The 27812-nt window shown below is 47.3% G+C and overlaps 1 long non-coding RNA gene across 1 annotated transcript in view; it reads left to right on the forward strand.

Moving 5' to 3' along the window:
* Nucleotides 1-356: 356 nt before the first annotated feature.
* LOC125940194 (uncharacterized) overlaps nt 357-27812 on the forward strand; it is a 33221-nt gene continuing 5765 nt past the window's right edge. Inside the window, exons 1-3 of the long non-coding RNA XR_007463425.1 lie at nt 357-509; nt 5916-5999; nt 25239-25270. This is a non-coding gene — a long non-coding RNA (uncharacterized LOC125940194). The remainder of the gene's footprint in view (nt 510-5915; nt 6000-25238; nt 25271-27812) is intronic.

A 27812-nucleotide genomic window follows, 5' to 3' on the forward strand; every position in this document is an offset into this window, starting at 1 on the left:
TTTGTTTTACAGATACGTACCGCGCACGAAATGTAATCTTGACACCAAATGGCCTGCATACAGAAGCAGATAACTGAAACAAAAACTGCACTCGCTGGTTTATTTCTTGGCGCAATAGAAAAACAAAATGTGCGACACAATATAAACCTTCATAAACGAGCTCCATCATTATTTTTGCCGGATAGTATTCAATGCAGTATAAATGCCACTTCATATCATTTTTTTTCTTGCAAGAAGCTACACCTGCTGCACTTTTCAACGAGCTCGATAGCTTCGTATCGTAAATGTCACATGCATTTCTGTAGAGCGTCAAGGAAGGTACATGAAACCACCCAGCCTGAGCTGACGCTTGATAATACACAAACTTCTCAAGCCGCCAGCATCGTCACAACGTCTTTGCACAATATTTCATGTTGTATCTAAGGGCAGCAGTGAAAACTGCAAGAACAGGAAAGTTAGCATGCCATGAGTTAAATAACATCTGACGAAGAATTAGTCAATCGACTTGGGTAAGTGTTACACTGCTCCGTCATCGTTTTACCGCAGCGTTATCTTTAGAAAAGAACAGTACCCATAGGAGATGCAATATATTATACTCTCCTAAATAATATTATTCGTTTTGTCTATGAATACTTCACGAACGACTCTTTATTCCTTGTCTTCTTCTGTGTTTCTTTGTTATGCAGCGTTTTTATGTTCTTCCTGCGTACGCGTGACACTGTCGATATCAAGCTGCACGTGCTGCGCGATTATCCTAATGATAATCTTCAATGTTCCTTTCTGTGCAGTTGTATATTTATCTCTTATATGCGTTCTCGTAGTTTGAAGTACAGCATTTAAACTAGGATGGGGGTGTCGAATGCAGCATTGTTTCATATGAGTTACACCGTTAAATGTGACCACCTGTTGTAGTAACAAAAACTGGGATCGCCGTATTAATTTTCATTTTGGGCGGAAGTTGCTTCGTCAGTATATACTTTATACACATATGTCACTATTATGTGCCAATGTTAGTCTAGTCATGAGCATGAAACACAGGAATTGTTGAAAGGTGTCCGACCCGTCGTTTAGCTTATTAGAAATTGTTGCACGTCATTAAAATTTCCCTCTTGCAATCGCTGCATAAATAAGCACAATGATAGCGGCGCAACCGCCATTTCGTGACTGTACTCGGTCGAACGCTTTAAGTTATATTTGAAAATTAGCCACTTCAAATAGCCGGCAGTGCTGGCGACCACGGCAGGACGGGTGATGTGCGGTAATTAGTCGCTTAATCATAAAAATCAAATAATAACCTTTCAAACAGCTAGTTTAAGTGGATGCATCGCAATTGGGAAATCGAAGCGAGCCTTTCATACAGGCAATACGACCTTTTGTCTCTGGAAAAATTGCGATTACACGCGAAAGTGTGGTACGACAAAACCGTAACTAGGCTGAATGCACAAGCCACAATTGATGTGGGAGGACGTAAGGCACCAAGGCTACTAGTAGGTAAGCTCTCTGAAGTAGCAGAGGACCGAATAAAGAAACGGCAAAGCTTGAAGGTTTCAAACTCAAGAGATCAGATAAAATTCACTGAACTGTCAAAGAAGTTAAAAAAAGTAAGTAAGCGAGAGTGGAAATTGTAACGTCGGGAAGCATAAAAAAAGGCCGCAGCATGCAATCAGTAAGACGAAAGCGTGGCACAGGATAGGGCAAGATGTATGCAGTGAAACATAAGCAGAATAATGCCATAAGCAATTCTGATGATATAGTAAAAGCAGCCGAAAAATTCTATACTGATCTGCGCAGTACCCAGAGCAGCCACGCAATCTCAATTGGTAGTAGTGAACAGGATACAGAGGCTACTTCTACAAATAACTAGCAATGACGTTATAGGGGCCTTACAAGACGTGTCCCGGTGAAAAGCGGCAGGAGAAGATGAAACAGCAGTCAATTTATTCAAAACTGAAGGAGATATGCTTGAAAAGCTTGCGGCTCTTTATACGCAATGCCTCGCGACATCGAGTGTAAGGGCAGCTGGAGGAATGCCAGCATTAAACTAATCAATAAGAAGGGAAACTTTAAAGAATTTAAGAATATAGTCTCATTAGCTTGCTTTCAGTATCGTTAAAATAATCACCATGATAGTTTCCAATAGTAGCAGGGCAAAACTTGCCTTCAATCAACAAAAGAGAGAAGACTGGCTTCAGGAAGGGATATTCCACAATTCTTCTCTTCCATGTCATCAATTCCAATTCCACAGCTACCTTGTTTCTTCAGAAGAAAAGGAGCCCATCAAAGGGTCAGGTAAGGGGACACACTCTCTCCAATGCTATTCACGGTATGCTTAGAAGTATTGAAACTATTAGTCTGGGAAGGCTTAGGAGTGAAGATCAACGGTGAATATACGTATCAACAGTCTTCGGTTTGCAGATGAAATTGTCCTATCCAGCACAGCGGAAGAACCACAACGAATGATTGCGGACCTTAACTGAGAAAGTCTAAGAGTAGGGTTTATATATTTGTCTCCTGCCTTTATATGCACGAGACAAAGGCAATGTTCAATAATCGAGCAAGGGAACAAGAATTCATGGTCACCAGTGAATCTCTAGAGTCTGTGCTGGGTATGTTTACCTAGGTAAATTACTCACAGGTGAACCTTATCATCAGAATGAAGTTTACAGCAGAATAAAAATGGGTAGCAGTGCATATGGCGGACATTACTAAACCCAGCCTGGGAGCTTCCCCCATCATTGAAAAAAAAAGTGTACAATCGTTGCATTCTACCACTGCTGACAGGTAGGGGCGAAATTCGGAGGTTAACTAAGAAGGTTCGAGAACAAGTTAGGGACCGCGCGAAGATCGATGTCACAAAAAAAGTCTGATATGCCTGTTTCGGCAGTTTTACAATTGGCTCAGTCACACATGTTCGAGAGATTGCAAGATTATCTTCCAGTATTCACAGATTAATCTGTACACAGTGACGGTCAAGGCACCTCGGTAGCTTTTTTCTGCCCTTCGACTCAAATATCACGTATATTTAATATAGCACATCCAGCCTCGTCCACAACCGCGGAGCTAGCATCGAATAATATTGCACTAAAATACGTACAAGAGGAGTTAACCATATCAAAGATTTTCATCTTTACGGACTCTCACGCAGCCCTTACCAGAGTCACTGCTCACAGATTTATTTCCCAGTTGTGCGCAGCATTACTGACTTTCCAAACAAAATGCTGGCTCTCCCGTAATCGAGAGTAGATGAAATGGCGACCGGCAAAGCAGTTAGGTCGGAGATGATACTAGCCACAATATAAAAATGGCTATAGTCCACCTTCGCAAGGGCACACCGCACAACCATCTATGGCGTGCCGGATGCACCCGGCCTGGTTACGCAGCATGGGGCCATCTCTCGAAAGAGGCTGCGCAGTACCCGCGCCATGGAACTCGCGGACCGCTGGCACTGAAAAGAGCACATTCAACCCTGTCTCAGCGCCAAAACAAGACAATAAACTGTATGGTGCCCTCTATCTGCCTTTGGAACGTCGCAATTGAGAATAAAAAATTAAATTTCAGCGTACTAGAAGTTACAGCTTGAATGATATTGGGACCAAACATTAGGAAGAAAGGGGAAGCAATATTTTTTGTAATTTGTTTGCGCGGTAACAAACGTATGTAATACGGTTCTCTACAAGGCGTTGAGAGCCAGAGACCGCATTTTCTTAGGTTTAGACTGGTTGCCCGGATGATCTCATTTTACTCTCGCAACGATGCCCGGATGTTCTCGTTTCGTTCTCGCCCCATTCTCGTCTTGAGTGCCCGGATAACGGGCCTGGATTTTGGCTCATGGTCTCTTGAAGGTCACCGGAAACGGGAGCTAAAGGCATTTCATGCTTAAAATCGTCATCGCCCTCAACAAATTCCTTCGCTGAAATCGCATGCGGTGTTTGGTATATGGTGAAAATGCAGTAAGCTTTTCGCTGCTAATGCAGTGAAAATGCAGCTACAACAAACTAGAGAGATGTGCGCTGATTTTAAGGCCTATCACTTATGCCAGTTTGAAATTTATGGTACCGATAACATAAACATTAAAATGTCCCTGCAACATCTGCAGCGTGCCTATCCGCCACAGCAATCTAGCGTCATTAACGTCGAGGTGTCAGGTGAAGCGTACTTGCAACAAACGTGTGCAAGTCTCCTACCTCCATTTCATTGACTTTGCTGTTGTGAGTGTCGTCGGCGCCAAAGCAATGCATACCCATAAATTTTTATTTAAGGGCCGCAGGTAGTATCCACCGGTTGCTGGATAGATTAACAGCACCCGTTGCATAGCCTTGCATATCAGTGTTCGCTTATGGTTGCTGACCGTCGTCCAGTGGAATTACTGTGGTCTGTAATTACTGCAGTCGTTACGATGATTCAAAATACCAGCCTGGTTTTTCTGTAAGCAGTGCCAAAACTGTCTCAGCAAAGCATCAAGTTGTGTGGGCCGTCACAGCGTCCAGAATCTGCGGTACTTTATAATATCAGCTGCATCAGTGCTTCTAAAGCTTTCACCGGTGAAGAACAGCTGTTAGAATTGCGAACCGCAACAACTGTGGTTCATCGCTCAGCCTGCACAATAGTTGGTTCAAAGATAGGAAGAACGCTACAACCACTATGCCACTCACGTATTACCTCACAGAACACAAATAACTTGTGTTCGTTCATTACGGCTGCTCGGTACCGTTCTCTTAGGTGATGTAAAATGATTAGTGATAGATATCGACTCGACCTCAAAAGCTTGGTATTTGAACGGACTCAAAAAATATCCATAATGAGTAACTCACACAGACTCTATGGAAGAGTACAATAAATAAAGCGTTAAATAAAGCCTTTAACTGTTTGGCAGACATTGCAAATTCAATACAACGACTATCTCTACTGGAGACTTTCTGTGAAATATCTACCAGAATTCCGCTGTTAAAATTTGTCTTCAAAGGACTGGCCATTTCAGACAGGAATAATTTTGTGCAACGCAGCATCAAATAACACTAATATAAAGCTAGTGTTATTTTTCGAAAGCTGGAGGCAAGAACATAATTAAACTACTTTCATGCGTTTTCACCTCCATCACATATCACATACTATGGTAATATTTTATGTAATCGCTTTCTGGTCAACATTGAGATGGTTCAAAGGCAATGCGCAATTCATTGTACAAAGGATACCAGGAGAATATTCAAGGTAACGGTAAATGCCACACAATGATGCCTTAAACATAGTATAGACTTGTATAGCAGTATATGAACTATCTAGTCCTAATAACAGCTTTGTCTGATCGTTGTTCAATGTTCTGAGCTCTCCCCCGTCATTGCAACCAAAAACCTCATGACGTTTCGAGGAAACATTTGAATTATGACACAGGGGGCCGTATACAAATAATATAACCCGACTGTGTTTATGAAGTATACTTATCTAGTGGGAAAAGAAGCTTTTGCACGTGTGTCATTAATGGTGAACAACGAATGTCACCGAAAGAAATGGGATGTTGAAACGACAATTATCTCACAAGCGAGCAATTATAGCCGGCGCGTTTGCACAGTGTTTTCTGCTTGCTCAAGACCTTGGTAAAGAGAAGTATTAATCGCTGTCTTTTTGTCTAGTTACAAAGCGAAACGCATTGTAGTAATTTTACGAAAAGCATTTTCTTAGTATATATTCCTAGGAAAATGTATTGCCTTGTGACAATACTGCTAAATTACTGAAAGTGTAGCCTCGTGTGTAAAATGTTAACTGGTTTGAGCTTAAAATGCCTTGATTGCTATTTTATAACCGTTCTGGCCCAACATATGTCCAGTCATGTTCTGCCAAAGTAAGCACTTAAGGAATCAGGCTGCTGTCAGTGACAACAAAAATTGATAGATAAAAATGTTAATTTTTTTTTTCATTAGTGATATCTCCAGTCATGTCCAGGAGGTTATGGCACAGCGTTATTTTCGTCTCCTTCTTGTGCCTCCTGTTCATTCCAACGATTGGTGAGTAAGTCTGCGTGAACACAGCAGCTGCAATTGTCAGGCAATGAATGCCTATTTCGGCGCGCTACTTTTTCACATGTTCAAGCATTTCGTGACTTTGGAAAGTCTGTAAAATGTGTCATATCTTGAGTTAGAACAGTTACTCTATGGTGTGCCCGAAATATTAAAACAATTTCTGAAAATGTCAACGCTGCTATAATTTATATATAGTGCAGCGTACATCTTTTTTGTTCCGGACTCATCTGACAACACTCTTGTACGAGGATCGGAGGATAAGCAGCTGTCATTGCCTTGTCTTTGAACGTGTAATTTAGCCCCATATTTAGCCTGAGTGTTCAGACTTCTGCCTGGCCACTAGCCATGCAACAAAGCCATGTTCTTTGAACACAAGACGAAAACACCTAGACCTATGAGCGGAAAATGAGGAAGGTGGCAGGGAAACTCCCTCTATAGACACGAGAAGTATAACAGTAGGTGCATGGAATGTTTCTGTGCTCGCGCACAATTTTAGTAACATAAATAGGTGACAAACACTTGTTATTAAGGATGACGGCGATCCTACGGTCTTTATTGTAATCTCACATCGATGTGGAGACACCGTGTAGTTTTCATTCTGCCGCCGTATCTCATCAGCAAACCCTCAACGCACGGCTCCATCCCTCTCTGCACTAGAGGTACTCACACTATTGCGCCACTTTGGCGGCGTAAAGTGTGGGGGTCATTAAGGAGGGGCTTCACTGTTCTATTTAATCGGAATCTAAAAATAAATCCGATGACAGTGATGCTGATCTACGACACACCGAAGCCCGTAGAGGGTATGAGCGTACCTTTGCGTACATAAAACTCTCATATCTTGGCCCCAGCCGGTTTCGCGGATAGGCTACGTTGCAAGGCTGACATTAACGGCAAGGAATATTTCTACGATAGTTTCACCAATGAGCATAACTTTGCGAATGCACTATTATAAATATTAATTTTACACCACATGTGGCAATCATGAAATTACAGCCGATAAGCTGAGAAGTCTTGTTTGCTTTGTACAAATTGTATAAGTAGCACAACTTTCGAGATATGTGAGCTTAAAGTGTTCTACGAACGAGATACATGGTCGTTCTTTGAGGAAAAGCTTACCTGGGACGTCGAGGTACTTCTTTGCCAGATTTTTGGGACGGGTATCTACAAAGGGATGCTAGTTTTACATTTCTGCTAAGTAGACACGACTTCACCATATCATGGTGTTGATTTGGCATTTACAGTATGTGGCGTAAAGTTAGAAATTTAAAGTTAATTAGTATACTTTCGTTACTTAGCCACATATTCATAAATATTTGCTGCTAATCTCCGCCTAGCCACTTAGACTATCGGCGAGAACGACAGGGGCCTAGCTATGAGTTTCTTTTTAAAAATGTTGTGTGCATAAAACGAAACGCGTGGTATATAGTGGCGAGCCTAGCAGCCTCGAGTGCTGAGCATTTGTAACCGTGCGCTACATCCTGCATGTTTTGTCATTACATTATCGGCGACAGAACAGCAGCCACTATGGTGACTTGAGATCGAGGCACAATAACGGCATCATGGTCAAGTTTGAGGCGACGGCCGTGCATGGTGTTCTGGTCAACTACCCAAGTATTTTGATATGATTACTGGGTATGCCCGTGGTGTTGAGGTAGAAGTATCAATGAACGACCAAGAACGTCAAATGAATTGTACAATTGAATGACGTAGCCAGTTTTCGTGTTGATTCAACTACAATTTAAGCTTCAAGTCCTCTCGCCAAGCTATGAGCAAGTTGTCAGAATCTGCTGCATAATTTGCTGCTTCACAAATGATCCGGTACTCGAAGGCATCGTACTGGGATGGCAGTGGTCTGTCCAGCACGCAAGAGGGCTCTCATCCATACAATAAAAAGAATGGTGAGAAGCATGTAGTCTCTCAAAACACGGTATTATACGTGTAGCTTACAATAGGCACATGCATGACCTAGTCAGTGGTTAAACACAGCGTATGCAGTGACTATATCACGAAGAAAGCAATTCTCAGCGTGTGGTGATCATTGGGCACTAGGTAAGCAGGGCTTCAACCAATTAGGACAAAAATTACACTGCCTCTGTCACTGAATAATTCCTGAGGAGCACCTCTAAGTTGTGGCATGCGTCAAGAACGCTGGCCTCCAGCTGCGTTCTTTAGAACTTTGCGTCTGTTTCACAACGTCGGCACCGTCCTTTCCGAACAGCTGCCTAGCACCGCGTCTTAATGACAGTTGACTCTAGATCAGCGTTGTTCAATCCACCCATTATGCTGAGAGATCTTACCTTCCTACACCATTTCAAAGACGTTTTCGCTATTCTCCTCAGAGAAGGAGAATGGCGAAAACTTTTTTGAAATGCTGTAGGATGGTAAGTTTTCTCAGCATAACGGGTGGATTGAACAACGCTGATCTAGAGTCAACTGTCATTAAGACGCGGTGCTAGGCAGCTGTTCGGAAAGGTCGGTGCCGACGTTGTGAAACAGACGCAAAGTTCTAACGAACGCAGCTGGAGGCCAGCTTTCTTGACGCATTCCACAACTTAGAGGTTTCAGTGACGTCGTCATGGTAACTAAAGCAGATGTTCCATTTGATACCACGCAGAATGTTATCCACCATGCGCTCGGAAATGGCGGGGACATTACAAGGCCCGAGAGGCATGGCGTTAAATTATTCCACCCCATTGTTTCTGAGAAGGCAAAATTTTTGGCTATTTTATCCTGGCATGACATTTGATAGTTGCCAGAATGCAGATCCAATGACAGGAAGATACAGCGTTTTTTAAAAAATAATGGAATCATCAATGTCGGAAAATAAGTTGACGTCTGCCGTGTTTATCCTTCTAAGACTACGGTAGTTTACATACGATCCAATAGAGTCATCTTAATGGGTTAGCATTAGCATGTCAAAGTGAAAAAAGTGTGTGTGTCTGAACTGCTGGAAGCCGGTCACGTGGTATACATAACCACTGTCAGTTGCACTTAGCTTCTCGACTAGGCTGAACCTTTGTCGAGTGATCTCCTGAACAACACTTTGCAGTGTGGTTAACGCGGTTTATGTCATGGATCCGGGACCTCAAATAGGTGCGACTTAATCCTCGCGCTTTTCCTTCGCACATACCGCTAAATCGCCACTTAATGGTCTAGCATTAGTACTAATGGGAACGACAAAGCGTTCTGGGATCTCTGCATTACAACACGTTCAATGGTGTCATTTCGCTCATACGGCACTGTGTTGCATAAAATTCTACGGCAGCAACATTATTTTGCGGTGTAGGAGCGGCGGCTGGCAAAGTGCTGTAGGTGACAGACCACTATATTTTAGAACGAGCGCAATCAGTGACCATGTAATCATTGAAAGAAGGCCAATCACAGGATGACATCCTTGCAGGAAGACCGTACAGTTGTGGAGAGATCGCCCTGTATAACCACCGTGGCGGTGTACGCAGCTGATACTTCCGTGGTATGCATCTTGGTGACGTGACGTTACAAGGGCAGAAATGGATAAAGTTATATTCACGAGTTTGTTACGGGCACATCATGTATGAATGAAACTACAGCTCCCGTCTCAACATGTGCAAACGTAGCTGCTCCAGTAGCATGTACTTCAATAACACTTTGTAGGGCCAGCAAACGCCCTCAGGATTTAGTGAATGTTGTAGTTCCTGCCATTAGAACTGCAACAATTAGTTTAACGGGTTGGTTGGCTGGCAACGACGCATGGGTGACAAATAAGGGCGTAACGGCGTTCGTAAACAACGGGTGCTAAGGTGCTGACAAGTGGACCAAAAGTTTGTTGACGAAATATATCAACATCCTTGTGAGTAGCACTGACGGGCGAATCGGCAATATTATGCAAACGCAGCAGGTGGCGATGACGGTAGCCGGCCGTACACCCGTTATATGATAGGGCGAACACATACTCGCAGGGCTTCTAGCGGTTGTTTCAAATTACTTGAATACGCAGAAGACTTTTGCATATGAGCATTTCACAAGGAATTAGACGTAGTTAAGAACCACCTTCAGCAAGGATTACCCGCAGTAAGCGATCAGGTAAAGGTGTGACACATGGACATTTTTCACGCTAAATCCTAGGTGGTACACTTCACAACAAAGCAAGAAATTGGGTGCAGCTTCGCACAAGTGGTGCGAAGACTGGGCAAACAGCGAAGCTGGTGACCCCACCTAGCTTTATCTCTGTCTGGCCAAGTTTTTGCGAGGTTATGCTTCGAGACTCGACCACATTTTGCGCAAGAACACCATGGAATCATCGACAGCCCAAGGAGCAAAGAACACTCGGTCATTAAAATATCTGGACGCTTCTGGAGCCTCAAACGCTTTTGCTCGGTTTCGCTTGGCGAAACGAGACGCAAGTGCGGCGCGGTGACGCCACGACTCGCGAAGCAGACGCGGCTGCGCGCAGTGTATAGGCAAGTGGGCGGAGCTTGGCGGAGTAGGAGCAGACGAGGCTTCTTCGATCGACGAGCACGGTTTTACGCATAGCTTAAACAGCTTTGCTGTTATAAATTTCAGCAGAGACCCTTAAGACTGCTTCCGTGTGCGAATGCAAAAGCCTTTTGGTGAAAAGCCCGTTCCTGCGTCGGTGTGGTGCCCTCGGCATAACCGAGCGAACGAGCCCAGCGAAAGATGAAAGTGCGAACGCGGAGCGCAGCGGGAGATGAAAGACTGCAATAGCGAGGCGAGCATGAGGAAGAAAGCGGAGGAGGAGGGTATGGCGAATGCGTGAGAAGACGAGCGTAATGCCGCGCAAGACGGGCTGAGCGGTGACGATGGCTATGAGCTGGCACTAGAGTAGCGCGCGTCGTCTGTATGGAAACAAAACAAGCTGCGGCATGTATACTTCTCCTTAGGAGACGCCACATGAACGGGGTTTGAAAACCGGGAGTTAACCCTGAAAACATGGAACCTGTTCCCAAACAGCTTCCTGCAGACCTTTACGAGTGCCGTACGCAATGAAAGGGCCGGAGTTCTCTTGGAAGCCCGGGTACAAGTACCGAACGAGAACGTCGCGATCTTCAAGGAGCAGATGCCACGCCTCTTCCGCCACCCCGACCGCGACATGTCTAAAGAAAAGAAAGTTAGCTTGCTGATTCGGGGTGCCACACGGCAGCTATTCGCCGAATTGATACGCAACCCGCCCAAGACAGTTCTTGAATTTGTTTCCGAGGCCACAACCATTGACAGCACGCTCGTTATGCGGACAAGGTGATACAACCGCCGAACACTGACCGCAAACTAGACCGATGTTCAAGCACTCAGCAGCGGCGACCTGCGTGAGACCATCATAGCGGTTGTTCGCGAAGAACTGCAGAAGTTATTTCCAAGCACGCAGCCTCAAGTGGCCTCAATTTCCGAAATCGTCAATAAAATTCAGCGATCACTTGAGGTTCCTGAGGTGCACCCACAATCTCCGCAGCCGCAACAGGAAGCGATGGCATACGCCACCGTCACATGCCGGAATGGTCCCCCTCTGCGCCCGCGCCAGGACCCCGCAACACTGCAAGTCCGTCGTCCGCCGCCACCACCAGCACGCGAGCCTAAGTCGCTAAGTTTATTTCCCCGAAACCAAAAAGAAAGCAAAAAATAAATCTTGGGATAGCTCTCACCACCCGTAGGTATAACGGGCAAAAAGAGCCAATCAGAATATAAAAGAAGTGTGGTTGTCAGCGCAGACAACCCCAAAAGGGGTTTAGAGAAAAAAGCCAATACGACTAAAAAATAGGTTCGCAGCCCAAGCCGAAGATGCAGGGTATAGTTGGGCCTTCGATTGGCTACAGAGCTGATGGCACATACCCGCTATAGTTGGGTATGGCTGATGGTGAGCCTCGTGTTGTTAGATCGCCGTCCGGTAATGGTCCCCCTGCGGCGGGAGCCTCACCACGCTCGGATGGCTCCATCTTTTCATCGGACGGCGACCGCATGTTGACAGACGTTGAGAATGATTCCTATGCCGCAGACGCGCCCACCGCTATCGCCGACTCTGACACGAAGGTCCTCAGCCGGCAACGACGACGCTTCGAGATCTAGCTCGACGACGTAGCAATAATATGCCGCCATCGCGACATAGCCTGGAAGCAGAGAATACACCGACACAAGAAGACCTGACGCCTCGACGTACCAGCGACAGGTCGACGTGACGTAGCCGTGACCCACGCGAAGACGAAACTGGAATGCAAGACAAAGAACCACCGACCTCGACGTGCTCCTCGACGGCCACGCAGTCACTGTTGAGACATTTGTACTCACTGGTGTTCTTTTGTTGTGTTTGTCTGGTTATTTTGTTTGTATCGCGAGTTGAAATACTCCAGACGCTCTGCCGTAAAAACTGAACGGTGCTTCCCTCCGCCGACGGCTTCCCCGTACCCCGAGACTCTCCTCAAATTTACGACATTGGTTGGGCTTGCCGGGAGGGACGTCTCGGGGAGGAGGCAGGGGGCTGTGGGAGGCTGGGAGAGCGGCCGCAGGCAGAAAGACTCGGAGGAGCTGGCGCGTAAGCACCTTATAAAGGACGCTCTGACGAGATCTTAAGATGTTAAACGAAGTACTTAATTTAATGACTGTAATTTGAAAAGAATAACCGACACTATTACTTCAAACGGCAGTACCTTCCTCCACGATCATCGACAACAACGATTAAGTATTACTACAGTCACCGCTTTAGTGGAAACAGGGCTGATTTAGCGGACACAGGAGCCGACTACTCCGTCGTGAGCGGACCCATCGCCACCCACTTGAAAACACTTAAGACTGCGTGAGAAGGCCCTCAAATTCCGACCGCCGGAAGCCGAACTCATCCAAGAGTTTAAACAGCGCCTGCAGTCACCAACAGTGATCACCCACTTCGAGAAAGCTGCCGACACTGAAATCCACACCTACGCAAGTAGCCTAGGCCTCGGCGCCGTCCTACTCCAAGGTAAAGAAGAATTTGAAAGGGTCATTGCTTGCGGTAGCCGGTGACTGTCAAATAATGAAGCTAATTATTCAACTACAGAAAAAGAATGCCTTGCCCATCATTTTGGCAACCATGAAATTTCACCCTTACCTATACGACAGGCCCTTCAAAGTCGTAAGCGACCACCATGTCTTTTGTTGGGGGGCAAATTTAAAGGACTCTTCAAGACGCCTCGCACGATGGAGCCTGAGACTCCGGAAGTTTTACCTCACCGACGTCTATAAATCGTTACGGACGCACTCCGACGCCGACTGCCTATCACGCGTCTCAATTGACCCGCCGCCAGAAGACGACGAGGATTACGACGCCTTCCTAGACACAATAGGCACGGAAGACTTCGCTGCACAATAACGAACAGACCCGGAGCTAAAGCGTCCCGTCGAATATTTGGAAGGCAGCACCGGCTTTGTCCCTAAGGAATTTAAGCTAGGATTGTCTTCGTTTTCGCGGCAACATGACGTCATCGTGCAAACAAAGTTGAGGTTCGCGAGACCGTTTCGCCCGTAGCCAGCAAGCTCCTAAGGTTGCCATTTACTGTTCGCTAGCACGTGTCAGCTTAACTGCAGAAACTTGAAGCACAAGGCATTATTGAGAGCGTTGACGCCTCTTCGTGGGTTTCTCCAATAGTGGTGGCACGGCTGCGGGATAAAAAAAAAATGTGGTTGATCCCTCTTATATAGGAATCGGTATAGAACACGAAAGTGAAACGTGTCTTCACAGAAGTAGTGTAATGTTTATTGCACATTGATATATAATGTCTATTGGTGTTTTGTGGCTAAAGCGCCCTTAGGCGTTGATGCACCCACGCTGACGCCTGGTGGCACGTCTCCTCCATCACGACTACCAACGTCGATGACCATGAGCAACCGTCGGGCATATGGAAGCTGCACTACGCTGCACACGCTAGCACAACGCGAAAGACGAAGCACGTAACTGACACACTAATACAACGCGCAAGACAAAGCACGTAACTGAATCGTCACCGAGTCAAATCAGCGCGTACAGCGCGTCGTAATTGCAGCCTCCGCGATCAACTTCAGAAACATTTTCAGAGCTAATTGCGGAGGCCACGCTCCGCTGTGCTGAGTACGGTGAACGCCACCTAAGTGGCGTTGGTAGTGCTTCTTGATGCCAGCGTCCCTTCGAATGCTGGCATCGAGGCGTCGTAGTGCTGAGACCACCGAAGCGTTCTCTGTCGGTGCGCGTTAGTGTCATAATGCAGTACTTCTCTTTTCTGCTCGTAGGCGGCGGCACCGCCCCGAGCAAGAGCGCGGGTACACGGAGGAGTGTTAGATATATAAGGCGCGTCTGTGTAGCTCTCTGCAAATGCGTTTGTGGCGCAATGGGTTAAACGCTCGGCGATCTATCGTCGCGGACCGAGAGGTCGTGGGTTCGATTTCCAAATTTTGCATGTTTGTGGAACTTTTTCTTCTGGTTTCTTTCTTTGTATTATGTTCTATGATGTATTTCCGTGACGGAAATACGTCAGTGAAGTCTTGGTGGACCCCGGCATAAAACACTTTCGTGTTAAAAAGGTGCAGCCTGCCGTGTCAGGCGGGCTGGAATGAATAGAACATATCGGCCGTAGTTTAATTATCGGCCGCTTGGCTGGGCCGTACTGCGCTAGCTGACGGGGTTGGGACGCGTCAGCTACCACGCGCGACGGCGTTCCGAGCGCTTCCCTGACGAATTTTCTATGCCGATGCCCGGCTTTTTCATGCTTTTTTATGTCCCCAGTTGGTGCGCCGCGACGGATGACACCGTTTTCGGTACACGCGGCAGGCCGCACCTTTTATTAAAGACGATAGTCTTTCTTGGGGAACTTAAACGCTGAAAATTTGGTCTGTCTGTCTGTCTGTCTTTCTGTTTGTCTGTCTGTCAACCGATTCAGCCACCCGGCCAAAGTTGGACCACTTGCTTACCGCCCACACTACTTAAACTGGTACGGCTGTTCATACTTGTGAACGTTATCGATCAAAAAGTAAATATTACGCATATCTGAGGCGCAACATCACTAGGTAAATATTAGGAGGTGTGTTCCTTTAATAGAAAATACATAGATACGTAACTCTAAAGACCCTAGTTTCTTAAGCTGCGCTGAAAATGTCATGCTATGCGCGCCGACGAACGACGTCTGCCACGAAGGGAGGGAACCCTCTCTGCACAAGCTCGTGTTTCCCCGACTGCGCGCCGACGAGCGCCCTCTGCCATGGAGGAAGGAAACCCTTTGCACAAGCTCATGTTTCCCGATGTATTGCCAGATGGCGTCCATGTCTCACGCAGCGTAGGGTGCCTCGATGTCCAGCGCCGAACGGCGGCGCTGGCATCGAGGCACCCTAACGCAGCGCCTCCTCAATTTTATCAATGCCAGCCAGATGCGGCCGATTCCACCTCCTCAATTTTATCAATGCCAGCCGGATGCGGCCGATTCAACATAAAGGAAGCGCTGTCTGAGGCAGGGCAAAACATAAATGGCCGCTTGATGAAATACAACCCACTCTACAAGACATGCCCAGACAACGCAGGGAAAAGACCGACGACCAAATTGCAGTGGAGAAGCGCCGGCGTGCCGACGCTCGTCATTTCAAGCGTGCCCAGGAAACGTCCGAGCAACGAGCCGAGCGGCTAGCGCAAGATCGTGAGTCGAGGCGCACCCGGAGGCAACAGGCCAGACCAGGATCAGACCAGCACTCATGTAGTACGGCCGGCAGAAGACTATCGTCTTTCGACGGCATTTGCAGCGAAGCATGCAGATACGCGGCCATTTTTTTTCTGTGCAGTTTACGTACCGGTTATTCTCAGTAGTCTCACTAGTCACCAGGAGGTTGAAATGTATACAAGCCACGTCATCACTCAATAAGGGATGCATATATACTTGCCGCAACAGTTGAAAACATTATTGTGATAGAAGTTATATGGACACTCCAAAGCGTATTTCTGCCATCGCCGTCACCGTGAGGTTCCGTATGGCGTCAACGGCGATGAAATCGTCGCAGCGCACCGTATGCTGTATGTGCGAGGGAAAAGGCGCGAGGGACGTGCGCTTTCACGGGGAGCGAACGCACGGCGGAGAGGAAACGCGCGTTCTGCGCCGTGCTCCATGAAGAGCTGCAGAATAAAGCGTCTGTTTCCTTTTATTCCGATAGCAATTATATGGACACTTCAACCGGATTTCTGCCGTCGGCGTCGCCATCGTCGTCGCCGTGAGGTTCCGCATAGATTCCAAGGGCGATAAAATCGTTGCCGCGCGCCGTGTGCGCGAGCGAAAGCGCGCGGGGCACGTGTGCTATCACGGAGGGCGAACTCCCCCGCGCGCTATCACGGAGAGCGAACGCACGGCGGAAAGCAAACGCGACCGTCGCGCGAAAGGCCGTGGGGGTATGGGAGGGAGGGAGGGAGGGAGGAAGGGAGGCGGGGCGGCGCTGTGCTCGGCCACCAAAGGCTTGTCTTGCCACTCAATCTCCCACGCCAAAGCAACAAAGCAGGAAGGCAGCGCGGGAAGGAGGGGGGGGGTGAGCTTCTCCTCTGCCAACAACTTCTCTGCACAACTTGCCCTGCGTTGGCGGTCGCCCGCACCGTCTCTTATGTCCACACGGCTCTGACCTTTGTATGCGCTGTGCATTCGCCGCTCAGTTTCCGTTAAAGCGATAGACCGCGTGAGCCTTCGCCCGCTGCGGCGTTTTCACAGTCGTTGTCTGCGGTCACTCAGTGTGAACTATTCATGTTTGTTTGTGCGCGCTGGCACCACGATTGTTAATTCAGTTAATAAGTGAATGTGTCCAAGTTTATGCAGCCGATAAAACCACTATCCCTACTCCGAATAGCTCTCTACTAATTTGCTATCGCAATCGATGCTTCGCCTTTCGGGCGAAACTGCGGCATTTTTACATTAACTATATATATATATATATATATATATATATAGTTATATATGTTATGCTATATATGTTAGGAAATTTGCAGGCGCAAGTTGGAATACGCTTGCACAAGACAGGGGTAATTGGATATCGCAGGGAGAGGCCTTCGTCCTGCAGTGGACATAAAATATAGGCTGATGATATATATATATATATATATATATATAGGGAGAGAGAGAGAGTAAACGCGACTTCTTCCGTCGCGCGAAAAGCCGTGGGGGGAGCGGAAGGGAGGGAGTGGAGGCGACGTTTAGCTGCGGCACCACATGCCCATTTATTTAAAAACGTTGCGAGACAAGAAGGGGTTAAAGGCTTACGACGCTGCTCGACGAGTGTCCCGTTCTACCACGTCGAAACCCTCCGATTCGCCTCCAGATTCGCCCGCTCTGGGGGCGAATCGAAGAGAGTTCGCAGGTTTCTTCTGTGTGCCTTCTACATGCGCTTTGTCAAGAACAGCGCTCCCATCACAGTGCCCCTAACTCTTCTCAAGAAATTCGACATCTAGGTGGGAAACACTGCACGTCGAGGCATTTGACGAAATAAAACGACGCGGGAAGTCATCACCAGTACTCGACCACTTCGACGAAGACGCCGATACTGAAATCCACACCGACGCAAGTAGCATAGGCTTCGGCGTTGCACTAGTCCTGAGGAAACACGGACTTCAAGGAGTCGTATCTTACGCTAACCGCTCGCTGTCGAAAGGGTAATTCAATTATTCAACCACGTAAAAGGAATACCTTGCCATATTTTGGGCTAGCACGAAATTTCGCTCTTAAGTATATGACGAGCCGTTCAAAGTCGAAAGCGACCATCATGAACTGTGTTGGCTACCCAATTTTAAAGACCCTTCAGGCTGCCTAGCATGGCGGAGCCTCCGTCTTCAAGAATTCGACATCACTGGGATATCCAAGTCCGGACAAAACATTCTGACTCTGATGCCGACTGCCTCTCCGGCGCTTCTATTGACCCACCACCACAAGATGACGAGGATGATGATATTTTCCTAGCGACAATAAATGCCAACGACTTCGCCGAACAAAACAAGCAGACTCGGAACTAAAAAGCCTTGTCGAATTCTTAGAATGGGAGACCGACTTTGTGCCATGGGTATTTCAGCGCGGATTGTCTTCGTTTTCATTGCACAGCGACATCCTCGCAACGAAAACCTTTTCGCCAGTCCGCGCCAACTATCTGCTGGTTGTGCCTACAGCAGTGCAGCCAGAGGTTCCCACACCCTTCATGATGACTCATTAGCAAAGAAGCAAAGCACTTCCGAGTCAAGAAAACCGAAAGCAGCTGCTAGCTGCCGCACTACTTGGCGGAGTAACACGATGGTGCAAAAGCTCCGCCCACTCTAGCCTTCGCTTCACTGCCAAAATAAGTTGTCCCCGAGTATAGCTATCTGATTCGTTTGGAGCGTTCGTCATGTGCCATTTTCTTGCGTTCTTTCCAAGGAGGCTTAAGAATTTTGTAAATCTCCACGGTTGGGAAAGGCCGCCAGGGGGCAGGAAGGTGCGGACGTGTGTCGCGTCGGCTCCGTCGAATGTCTGCTTTTGTGGCGGTAGAAGTCAATGGATACCTGATTTGGTGGTGTAATTGTGTTTCATAACTTGTGAGGAACCAGTAGATATAAGATTCCAGGTTGTGAGTGCATTTTTGAGGATTTTATCGTCGTTTTCGTGTCGACGCGTTGTGCGTTCCGCTAGGCCTTCTTTAAGCCTAGCGACGACTACGGCCAGGAGGGCGGCCAGGGGGCCCCATCGCCGGTCCACCACGGCCGTGGTGGTATCACGATAACGATGGAGCTTACTGTGGAATGTACTGACATCGAGCCGAATGATATGGAAGGAAAAGAATGGGTTGTCAAATTAAAAAGTGTGTCGAAAAGCTCGGAGGCTCAATTGAAAGTTCTAGAAGACGTCGGCGACGCAAAGACGGCGGCGCACAGCGGAGGTGGGGAGTAAGCCGGCTGCAAGGTGGCTGTAGCCGAAAAGTGTGGGGGCGTTCGCTCGTACAAAGCAGTGGGAACGAAGATAGCTGGACGATAGCTGTGGCCTCGCGTCTCCCGAACCTCCCGGATGACGGATGGAAAGTGATTATCAGACCAAAAGGGGATCTAGCAGTGATCAAAAACACTTCACAGCCGATACTCCGCGAAGCTGTGCGTAGGGCTGCGTTACTTGAGTAGAAGAAGACAAAGACTGATCTTCTCTTCGTGAAAGACAAACAAGGTACGATTCCTTTCCCTGCCTTGAACTTTGAGTGTGCGGAGAAGGTCATGAGTATCAAAACTATAAAGATCGAAGATAAGGACCATGAGGTGACCGCATACATGGTGGCACCTGAAAACTGTGGAAAGGGGGTCGTGCATGGAATGGACATACGCTTGACTGAGGAGACGATAATGGAGGGTTTCACCGGTTCCGAACAGAACCCAGAGATTCTTGGGATCAGAAGAATGGGGCGATCTACCACGGTCGTCATCATCTTCGCGGAAGCAGAGGTGCCGCGTACGCTCGTGTGTTTCGGCATGATCATGAAGTGCTTCCTGTTCAAGAAACGCAACGAAGTGTGCTATCGGTGCAGCGAACTGGTTCACAGATCGGATGTTTGCCACAGTCCAGAAGCCATGTGCCGCGAGTGTGGTATGTCATCACCGCCGGAGGACCACCAGTGTGTGCCAAAGTGTCGTTTGTGCGGCAAAGAACATTTGACCGGAGATAAGCAGTGTACGATGTTGTTTCGCAAGCCATATATTGTCAAAAAACGACAACGGTAGGCGAAGGTTGCAGCGGAACCAGAAGAAGAGAAAGCGCCGAAAACAGCACTGCAGCAACAACAGGTGCGATGCAGTCGTCATGACGGTGCTCGCATGAGATTCAAGAGCACGCCGAGTGACCGCTCGGCATCGTTCCCCAGGCTTACACCGTCGACGCGAGAAGAGGCTTCTTCTCGTCCCGAGCAACAGTCCAAGAGTTCACAAGAGTGCACCACCGAACTCACAGGTGGGTTGGGTGGACAAGGGCTCTCAGGATTCCGCAATTGTAAAGGCTCTCAAAGAACATAACAAGATCATGCAGGAACAGATAAGAACCTTACAGGCGCAATACAACAACATGCAGTAGCAAAAGAGAGAGCTCCGAGAGCAGCTAACTTTGTTAAATAAGCGCATAGATGATAGAGCGCAGAAAGCCGAGAATAAGGTATCACAATCGGTGTCCGAAACACCAAGAACAGATCCTCCTCCTAAAAAGAAGTGGGTGCAGGATTTGGAAACAGCCAACGACTACGAGCAACTTTTCGATAAAATTGAGCAAGACATGAAGCTGCTTCATGGTATGATTTAGCAGATGAATGAGCAAATCAGGGCTCAGCCCGCGAACAGAGACAGGCAATGGCAATGGCTGTGCCAGGAAATTCAGGAGTTTAAAGATGGCCCAGCACGGTAACGCAATCGGGCAGTGGAACTGTAGGGGTTTCTCGCGCAAACGAGCCGTTCTTCAGTCGTTCCTGACCAACGGGGATAAGCCGAAAGTCATAGCGTTACAGGAATGTGGAAAGAACGCAAAGCTTGCTAGCTATAAATCGTACGCGGGACGATGGGACAATACTCAGGTTATCACTCTGGTCAAATGAAACGTCACAGTGTTCCAGCACGAGACGGGGTCGATGCAGACTGATCATGTACTGATCGAGCTGGTCCCTCGTAAGCGGAAGGATTAAAAATCTTTTTGTATTAAACGTGTACAGTTCCCCTAGGCAAAGGCGTAACTGTGGTTTTGACGATCTCTTCGCCAAAGTCAGTATGATCGTGAAGGGCAGCCCCCTCTTCGTAGTGGGTGAGTTCAACACTCATCATCCCGCGTGGGGATTCAGGTTTGCGCAGGTTAAAGGGAAGGATTTGTCGAATAGCATACAGCAGAATGGTCTGACTCTTTTGACGGATCCCTTGAGGCCCACTAGACAGGGTAACAGTGTCTCGCAAGACACCTTGTCGGACCTCACTCTGGTTGCAGGCAGGATCTCGGCTACATGGTACAACACGGGTGAAGATCTGGGTAGGGACCACAAAGTAATTGAGATAGTCGTAGAGGACGGTCCTTCAGTAGTTCGCACGAAGAAGCAAGAAACTGAATTCGCATGCTTTCAGGGACAGTCGTTCCGGCCAGGATGGCATAGAAGACATAGATGAATGTAGCAGGGGAGTTGTTCAATCGGTCCACGATGCAACTGAGGAAATCGAGGTGGATGAGAACCAGGAAGGGGTTGACAGGCACATGATAAACCTATGGCGGGAAAAGCAAGAGCTCAACTTGAGGCTCGCGCAGAAAAGAGGCGATAGAAATCTCCGCAGGCAGTTGGCTGCGTTGAATAAGGAGATAGAGGAATACGCTTTGACCCTCACCAAGCAGAACTGGAGCAGCATTTGTGACCGAATGGATCACAAAATTGGTAGTTCAAGGACCTGGCATCTGCTGCGGCACTTGCTAGACTCGGACAAATTGAAGCTAGAGGCTAGGCAGCAGCTACAAAAGCTCGTTGACAAATACGAAGGAACGACCGATGAACTCATCGCTGAGGTTAGGGATAGATATCTCAGCTGTGCGGGGTCTGGGTCCCTGCCCGAGTATTCGGGTTTAGAGAACCCAGATCTTCACAGCCCGATCACGGTAGGTGAGGTCAGGGCCGATATAAACCGTCTAAGGGCGAAGACGGCGGCAGGGCCGGATAGGATAAGTAATAAGATGCTGAGAAATCTGGACGATACGTCGGTCAGAAATATGACAGCGTACATGCAGGACTGTTGGGACAGAGGGCAGCTTCAGCCGGCGTGTAAGGATGCCAACCTCATCTTCATTCCAATGCCGGGAAAGAAACCTAGTTTTGAACATCTAAGGCTCATTTTTATTTCGTTTTTTATTTATACAATACGGCAGACCTTGCACAAGTCCAACCAGGGTGTGTACATTAGCATTTCAATAAACACAAGAAAAACATAAAAGAGCACATGTCAATCCGTAGTAGGTACGATTGGGGATGGCATCAAGTTCCAGTCATTAATAGTTCGTGGAAAAAAAGAATATTTGAACACCTCAGTTCGTGCAAAATATGGGTTTAAAGTGTGGGGTTGGTGTTGCCGGGTGTGTCTAGTTGTTAAAGGTTTAATATGTACTGATGGCTCAATAATTAATTTATTGCTAATAAGTGCCGAAAGAAAATCAAGCCGCAATTTTTTTCTTCGTAAGGCTAGTAACTGTATATCATTTGTTAGCATAAGTTCCACGGGAGAGTGAAACTGCGAAAATTTTGAAAAAAAATTGATTTCACCAACTTCTTGCGTGGGCAATCAATGGAACATGTTATTCAGAGCAGGCTGAATAGGTTTCTGGAAAATCGGGGACTGTACCCCGACACCATAATTGGTTTTAGGTCTTATCTATCGGCATGCGACGTCATGCTCCAGCTCAAAGAACAGGTGATAGACAACAAAACGGTAGACACCAGGGTAGTAGTGGGATTAGATGTTTCTAACGCATTCGATAATGTGAAGCATTCGGCCATATTGGAGAGTCTCGGAGCTCTCATTGTGGGCATGAAAACTTACAATTATGTAAAGGATTTCTTACGAATAGAACGGCAACGATCAGCTTGGGAGGGCACTCATTGGAAGGTATTAAACTGGGAAGCAAGGGTACGCCGCAGGGATCAGTTCTGTCGCGCAACTTGTTTAACGTCGCGATGATGGGTCTCCCCGGGAAGCTGGCAGGCATAGGACTGAACCATACGCTTTACGCGGACGATCTGACGCTATGGATGAGCAGAGGCAGTGACGGGCACATCTAAGAGACGCCGCAGAGGGCAATCAAAGCTATCGAGGAATATCTGGAGCCGATTGGCCTCAGGTGCTCGGCGAAAAAGTCGGAGGCCCTTTTCCTAACATCGCAGGCGCTGGGACAGGGGAAGGGGACAGGACCTGGGGCACGGCATCGAGCTGCGGGTTAACGGTAATATTATTCGCACTGTCGACAGTATCAGGGTCTTGAGTTTGCGGGTTCAAACGAACGCCAAAAACGCCGAGACGATCCAACGACTGGAAGCGAGTAGCAGCCAGACGTGCCGATTACTCAAGCGAAAAGCGAACAAACACGCGGGTATGAAGGAAGCGAACCTCCTAAGGTTAGTGCAATCTTTCGTAATTAGCAGGGTCATATATGTAGCCCCCTACCTCAAATTCACCAAAGCAGAGAAAGACAAGGTCGAGATCATTATTAGGAAGTGGATCAAGTCGGCTCTAGGTCTTCCCCCGAACACATCAACTAGCAAAATCTTAAGTTTAGGGGTGTCCAACACCTTAGACGAGCTCATTGAAGCGGCGATAGTATCGCAATATCAGAGACTGTTGCGCACTCAGACTGGTAGAAGGATCCTGGAGCGGCTGGGGTTCGAGCCCCAGGCACGTTCCAAGGAGACAGGTAAAGTCCCACCGCGAGTCAGGAACAGGCTGAGAATACTCCCGTTGCCCAAGAATATGCACCCGGTGTATCACGAGGGCAGGCGAAGGGACAGAGCTGAGGCGCTGCAGAAAAGACTGCAAGGCAGGCAGGATGTGATATGAACGGACGCGGCCGAATACCAGCAAGGCAAAGTAAACGCAGCCGTAATTACACGCGAAAACGGAGGCCCTGCCTCGGGCTGCAGCGTCAGACATTTAGGAGCAATGGAGGCGGAAGAAGTCGCCATTGCGCTGGCTTTGACTCAAAGAAATGTGAGAGTTGTTAGTGATTCAAAATCTGCAATCAGAAATTTTGATGCGGCAGGATCTCAGCCGCAGCTGTACACATATTAGCCGTCGGGCAGCCCCTGGCGGAGCAGGTTTCATTAATCTGGACACCGGCTCATTAGGGTTAGCGAAGGAACGAGAAGGCTCACGCGCTGGCCCGAGGTCTCAGTTTCCGGGATTCCAGCGCTGTCTCGACAACACCCCCAAGCGAGGAACCCCTACAGACCGCTGACGAATTGAACACATTTCAAGAAATTCTTAACCATTATAAGCGGGGGCGTAAGACTTACCCGAGAGCGGATAAGAACCTTACCAAAAGCGAGGACGTTATGTGGAGGAAGCTGCAAACGAGGGTATTTCCGAACCCACAACTGTTGAGCAAATGGCATCCCTTAGGGTATAGCCATCGGTGTAGGCATTGTGATGGTATAATGAACTTAGTCCACATGGTTTGGACCTATCCTAGCTTTGATGAGCCAGATAGATGTAGAGAATCCTGGGAGTCCTTGCTTCTCAACGAAGAAGAAAATGCTCAACGACAAGTGATTGGTCTCGCCCTGACCGCCGCCGCGTCCCAAGGGATCCCGGCTGATGGTTAGGGAGGATGAATGTGGGTTTAGGCTGAAGTCTTTACCTCGTCATCTATTTGACGGGTGCAAATAGTCACTTCTCTCTCTCTCCATGGTTCTTTACTCGTGAGAGCTCGCGCTTTGAGGCGCTGCGCTATTCTGCACTCCCGTCTTTAGGAGCGGCCCACATTCCGCAGTACTTTCCTCTTCGTTGCTAACACTGCATAGAAACTGGCGCATTATACCGCCTTCATCATCGACCTAGTTTCACTACGTTTTATTATTTTTTCGCCGGAGTACAAATGCCATTGTCATTTTTACGTAGACGTATGTATGAACGATTGTTTGACTACTGGTCACAGATCACATTACAATCCGTTTATCTCTCATTCAGGCCCCATAAGTAATAACCCAACAATCGGCATGTCGTATAAGTTCGCGTCGAATGAACGCAGCAGGAATTATGCCCTTGCGGTTATCCGTTTATTGTAACCGATATCGTATTATTGCAGTTGTCATCCCACACACGTGCGCTCGTATCACACACAATTTGCACCGAGGCGTTGTAATGCTTTGGTACTAGTAGCGCTTCTATCTGATACTTTGGTACTGGTAACTGGTAACACCTGGTATCGCTTTGGTGAATCTGAAACAATGCTGCATAGCCAGCCGCCGGGGAAATCCTTCGCATAATATAATTGCCAGAGTGCGTAGGATTTGTGCAGCCTTTCTGTAGAACAAAATGCAACTTCATGCATACTGCGCCAGGTCACTCATTGCTGTGTAAAGTAATTTGCGGTATTATATTTCATGTTACATTTCATCTTCCACCATCGCGTATACCGAACAAATCACAACAGATGGCGATACATTTTTTTTTTCAATTTTCATCTCTCATTCCTCTCTGTCACTATTCTCTGTCAAAGATCGCTTGTGTGATTAAGGCATATGACATTTTCTATTCATTTTCAGAATCGTTGGGGTCCACAAAGATGGTAAAATTGGTAAGCTCTACGCTCTTCCACAATACTCCTAGGAAAGAAACAATTGTGACTCTGAAAGCCTACAAATGGGTGTCAAAAGATGTAATGAAATTGGGAAAGAAAGACAGGCAGGTTAACTGGAAGAGCTTCTGGTTTGCTACCCTGCTCTGGGGGAAAGGTAAAGGGAAAGGAATGACTAAAATATTAACGTAGAGCTGAAGCAAAGCTGCGAAAAATAATATAGGACATTAGGAACGCGTGTGAGAACTGTAGTCTATCTAATCGGCCAGTAACAAACTTCTAGAGTACGGTGACCGACTTGTGGTGTGCCGACTGTGTAGGCCGGCGTTCCTGGGCTGTCTGCATGAAAGCGGTCGGTCGTCAAGACGGGCCAGTGATGTCTCGAGCCCGTGTGTGCTGTGTGGAGGAAAACTGCAAAGAACGTGTTAGGTAGTTTCCTCTCTACTGCAGTGGTCCCAAGCACCATTATATTCTCGTTTTCTGTGATTTTACTGGTCAGAAGCACGCGCTCAGTATGAAGCATGCCTTACTAGTTTACTGCGGAATATTTGTGACCCTCTGGGGTTTATAACGTGCACCTAAATTGAAGTAAACAAGCGTTTTCGCATTTCACTTCATCAAACTACGGCCACTGCGGCCGGGATTGAACCCACAACCTCAAGCTCAGAATCGCAACGCCATAGTGGTTAAGCTACCGCCTCAGGTAGCATGTCATTATCAAGAGCCAAGAATTCTTTAGCAACCTATACTTTGTCTCCCAGTCGTTGCTTCTTGCACAAATAGTGCGGCACCTGTTACATTAAGTAGTAGGCATTGTTCTTCTCTATTAGTGGAAATTGTTGGCCATAATGCACGCCCACTCACGAGCCACCTCACTTAATTCTAAGTAGCCTAAAAAACTCAACCTCTCTTTAGTACTATTTCAAGTTGACTTCGTCATACCAACTTACCCAAGCTGAAGTATCACTCGCAGTTTTTGTGTTGTTGTGTGGCAAGGAACATTAGTTAAGAATACAGAAAAGGAGGTTGAACTCGCGTTGTAAATTTACGATCGAAAAATTTTCATATTACATGTAAATTTTGATTCAGAAAAGTTAATAATTTTTGTTTTATTCTTCCTACTTTGCCAGTAGAGCGAAAGACTATTGCCACTTGCCACTCATTTAAATCAGCATTCTCAAAGCACGATCTGCTTTCTTGTATTTGCAGGGTCGTTTGTTGTGTCGCGGGTAGAGAAAGGGAAGGAAAGGCGATTGGTGCGCGCTCAGCCGGGCTTCCTTCGCCTCAGATCAGTTTCAGCGCTTGGATGGGAAGGCCACGCGTGGTGCGTTCCGCCGAGGAACAGATTGCGTTTGAGCAACGGTGCGGCGAACTCGCACGGGAAAGGGCTCATCGTCGACGTGCCGATTCTAGCGTGAGGGCTTCCGAAGCCCAGGCAAAACAGGCCAAGAGCCGCGGACCCCGAGTAGCGGGGGCGCTATGTTGCAGCCAAACATTAGTGAAGAGCCGTCGACCCTAAGCTTAGGGCAAACGAAACGGAACCCCTGCTACAGCGTCGTCTTGTCCTTACCCCCATTTTCTCGACAGGGGAAGGGCTTGTCATGTTTCTTTCGGGTTAGCATGGCAAAACCATACGTTACACTTGAAAGCAACCAATATCTGGATCTCGACCGCTAAAAAATTATTTTAGGCGAAGAGTTCTTTGATTTTAGCAGAAAACTTTCTTTAGGGATCATTGCAACTATACAGCACACTAACAAGTGGGACACATTTCCACTGGGAAAGGCCTCGTCAACATGAACTTTTGATACTGGAACATGCTGATCCTACGTAAAACGATAACACAGTGACCACGACAGAATGACAACTACGGTATTACGACCATAGTAGTGGAGCCAGGAATTTTGTGTGTGTATGTGTGTGTGGGTGGGTGTAGGCAACACTTGAATTGATGAAGGGGGTGGAGAGCAAGTCGGTGTTATCGCATGCCGTTCTAAGGTACCTGTTACGCAAAAGCTTAGGGAGGAAAGGGGGCACATGCACGGTGTTCTCCTCCTACTGCGCAGGGCTGGGCAAAGATATTTGGCAAATGTATCATGTGATGGCTCACGATGCCGAGTGGATAAGTATTTGAGATGCAATATACTAGCAAACTAACTTTATTCGATACGATACTTGCCATTTGTATTTGAGATACTTCAATACATTATTTAGTTCTTGCTATAGCTCATCTATAGGCGCCGCTGCATGTTTGAAGATTATTTATTTTCTCCCGCCCGCGAACACTGTTCCCTTTAAATTTCCTCTACGAACACATCCGATCTTTTTTTCGACATCCTAACCAAGTATTATATAGCTATGCGCCAACATTCTACCGGGGCTGCCGGACTTCTATGAGATCAACCTAGATATTCTGTGCAATTATTGATTTTTCCATGCCGCCTTTACAGTCGGTAAGATGCACTGCTTTATGGTCCAGTCATAAAGTTGGTCAGCGTGTTATTTTGATACGTGTTCGGTTGGACAGGTTCGTAATTGTCCC

This window comes from Dermacentor silvarum, chromosome 9 (genome assembly GCF_013339745.2).
Source record: "Dermacentor silvarum isolate Dsil-2018 chromosome 9, BIME_Dsil_1.4, whole genome shotgun sequence".
In the NCBI taxonomy this organism is placed as follows: domain Eukaryota; kingdom Metazoa; phylum Arthropoda; class Arachnida; order Ixodida; family Ixodidae; genus Dermacentor; species Dermacentor silvarum.